A 3819-nucleotide genomic window follows, 5' to 3' on the forward strand; every position below is an offset into this window, starting at 1 on the left:
ATTCTTATGTTTTATAGTGCACTTTTCTCGTATAGATTCAGCGTTAACAAGCTTGCACAATTTCCCAAGCTTTTCGGGAGCCGAGAAGACAACTCTGACATTAGCTCGGTGGCCTATCTTCTTTAGCCTGTGGGAAAATTTGTGGATGTAGGGAACGACTGTCATCTTTTGTTTTTCTTTGGCGGATTCGGCCGTTTCCTTCTTTTTGGTTTTGCCTGAATCGATGCTTGCGTGTTTAGGCAAAACCAAAAAGAAGGAAACGGCCGAATCCGCCAAAGAAAAACAAAAGATGACAGTCGTTCCCTACATCCACAAATTTTCCCACAGGCTAAAGAAGATAGGCCACCGAGCTAATGTCAGAGTTGTCTTCTCGGCTCCCGAAAAGCTTGGGAAATTGTGCAAGCTTGTTAACGCTGAATCTATACGAGAAAAGTGCACTATAAAACATAAGAATCAATTTGTTGCATGCAAAGATGGTGTTATCTACTCCATCCCACTATCTTGCGGCAAGCAGTACGTCGCCCAGACGGGCAGATGCCTTAATGAGCGCCTGAGAGAACACAATAATAATGTTTTCAACTCCGTTAAAGGGCATCTCGGCATCCATTGCAGAGCTTGCGAAAGTAACGACTGCTAACCTTATTTCCAAAAAACAAAAGTGTTAAATAGGCATCGGGACAAGATAACCCGTGAAATTATTGAGGCCGCACAAATCGCATGGTTAAGTGACGCCTGTATCAGCAGCCCGTCCTTGGCGTTGTCAGCAAAGGAGCTTAGATATCTAGCTACAGGGAAGTGACGTGGTGGCATCACACGAGTTTTCAAGTGTTTAATCAAATGTGTATCGCTTCTGTGTTTTCTCTTGTTGTTTGGAGCCTGATATATATAATACCACGTTCCGAGCAATAAACTTCAGTTGCACGTCAGCGCCTGTCCGTGTTGTCTTCCTTCCGTACTTGTTCAAGTCGCGCTGTTCTTCAGAAAAAGTTCATGAATGAATGTAGAAAGTTGGGTCTCGCAGGAGTAACCTCGGCGAAAACCGTGCTGAGTAGGATGGAAAAAATCGTTGGAATCAAGGAATGCCATGATGTGGGTATAGATGACATGTTCCATGATTTTGCAAGGGATACTAGTTAGCGAGATGGGACGGTAATTTAGCGGTGAGTTCTTGTTACCTGATGTGTAGACTGGAACAACCTTCCCATGTTTCCATTCTTTGGGCAGTTGACCTGTGAGGAGTGACTGAGTGAATAACAAGCACAACAGGGATGAACATATATCTTTGGTGTTAATCAGTATTTTGGCACTGATATTGTCAATTCCAGCCGAGGATAAAAGTTTAATGTTTTCTATTAGTGACAAAATTCCTGTTGAAGAAAATGTAAGAGAGGGCATGGTATCCTGGATAATAACCGGGTTTGAAGGAAATATCGGATCTCTTTCATTGGTAAATATGGATGAAAAGGCTGTGTTGAACATATTGGCGCATTCAGTTTCACAGATGGTAGCACCTGATGCGTCGGTGAGGGAAATAGTGCGTGTGTGCTGGGGGTTAATGACTTGCCAGAACCTTCGGGGGTTAGTAATCAACATTTTGGGCAGATCGGTATGGAAAACGTGCGTTTAGCTTCTCGAATGTTTAATAAATACGTTTTTTCAGCTGCGTAATATTTGTTCCAAGCGTTTTGACTAGGGCGTGACTTGGCCGAACGGAAAAGACGCTTCTTTTTATTTTCAAGACGTTTGAGTGTGTTTCTGAACCAAGGGTTTTGAGGGTTAGTTCGTATATTTATGTTGGGAATAAACCTGTCGACCAAATCTTCAATTTTCTTCTTAAACATGAACCAGTTTTCTTGGACGGATCTTTGATGAAAGTTAAATTGGAAACCTGGTAAAAAAGCACGAAGTTCATTATTTATAGCAATATAGTTCCCTTTATCGTAAAGTCGGATTGTTCGCTTACATGTTGCGCGTGAAGATGGTTTAATCGTGAAGCCGGCATGTATGACTTGGTGATCGCTTATACCTGGTAGATAGGTGATAGAATGAACGTAGTATTCAGGGCTATCCGTTAATATTAGGTCGAGAATGTTAGCACAGACATCCGTTACATGGGTTGGTTCAGATATTAGTTGAACGAGATTAAAATTAAGGCAAACGTCAAGAAAATCATTAGCATCCCTGTTACCTGTAGCGGTTAGATTATGCCAGCCGATACTGGGAAAATTAAAATCTCCGAATAGGATAGTGCATGTGTTAGGGTGCTTGGTTTTAATTTCATTTAATGCGTGATTAAGTTTTTGTGGAAAGTCTGGGCTGCTAGGAGGCCTGTAGCAAACGCCTATCACAACTGACTTTGGTGAGGCATGACACAAGACCCATAATATTTCAATATCCGATGAAAGGTGAATGGCCGTGCATGATAGCTCCTGTGCAGTTGCAATAAGTGCCCCCCCCCCCCCCTCCCCTTCTATCTGGACGATCTTTACGGAAAACACGGAATTTGGGCAAGTCGGCAAGGACTTCACTATCAGAAACGTCACTACTCAGCCACGTTTCTGTCAAGATTAGTAGGTTGCTGGAGGATGATGTGACGATATTGGAAATAATGTCGCGCTTTGAAATCAAACTTCGGATGTTAGTAAAGATCGCTGACAATGAAAGTGCTTGTTGTGCATGTTTAGAACAGCCTGTCGGTTGGTGATGAGGTGGTTGCTATTTTACCTCTTTTACGGTTTGTGAGGATTCATCGAACGTGTATCGTTTGGGACCAATGTGTAAAGTTTTGAAGCGCAAGGAGAACTTGTCGGTTACCGATCTGGCAAAGGCTACAAGATGTTTGCGAGCGTTACGTACAGGAAGGGAAAAATCTTCGCCAATACTGTAGTCAGTGCCTTTTAGTTTGGTGCCTAAGGAAAGGATGTTTTCTTTGGTTTTGGGTGAGGTGAATTTCACGATAATCGGCCTTTTACGATCAGTGGAGTGGCGTCCAAGGCGGTGAGCACGCTCGATTAGATTAGGTTCGATGGCAAAATCTAGTTGGGTGGAGCAGTGGCGAATGACTGTTTCTTCCGAGTCTGCATATGTTTCAGCGGGGTTAGTGTCGGGTATGTTGTAAAATATGAGGTTGTTGCGACGAGAGCGATTTTCAGCATCGTCCATACGTGCTTCCAGCTTTTCAATCTTGCAGGTAAGTTCAGAGTTCAGAGTTTTCAGAGCGTCTATTTCGGAATGGAGAGTGGAAAGTGAAGCGTAGTGTGATTCCAGAGCGTCCATGCGTTTGTTTAAGTCACTTAAGGTTGTTTCAGTAGTCTTCAGTTGTATTTTAATGTCCTGTAGATTGCAGATTACTGTAGCTTGGCCGGCAGTTAGTTTCTGGAGCTCGAAAAGTACGCTGTTGATATGGTCGGGGCCGGGGTTAGTTTCAACATCCCCTGACAATAGCAAGAGAAGACGGATAACACGCAAACATTCGGCAGCAATATCACAGCAGCACTGAGGGCTCGGCAGCTGCATTAAGAAGTAGTTACTGTTCTTTTAGCAAATAGGGAAAACTTATTACTAACCTGCATTGTGAAAAGCAGAGGATTAGTAGACTGCGCTGTCGCACAGCTACCGAGCCCACAGAGCGGCGGTGATGACAGCATGCTCTTTATAAAGATCAGATGTGTTGATGTTTCTGGTGATGGGACTGGTCAATGAAGATCCTCGATGACGTACTCTGGCGGCGGTGAAGGCAGGTGCAACAATGGTGATCGCGTAGGTTGACAAAAATTTCATCTTCATGGCGCATCATGGGTCACGGGAGAGACGGACGTG

The 3819-nt window shown here is 43.7% G+C and overlaps 1 pseudogene; it reads right to left on the bottom strand.

The window, feature by feature from the left end:
* Positions 1–2715: 2715 nt before the first annotated feature.
* Positions 2716–3572, bottom strand: LOC146210366 (uncharacterized; annotated as a pseudogene).
* Between the last annotated feature and the right edge of the window lie 247 nt (positions 3573–3819).

This window comes from Amblyomma maculatum, chromosome 1, assembly GCF_055883805.1.
Source record: "Amblyomma maculatum isolate TAMU_Amacu chromosome 1, ASM5588380v1, whole genome shotgun sequence".
Lineage (NCBI taxonomy): Eukaryota > Metazoa > Arthropoda > Arachnida > Ixodida > Ixodidae > Amblyomma > Amblyomma maculatum.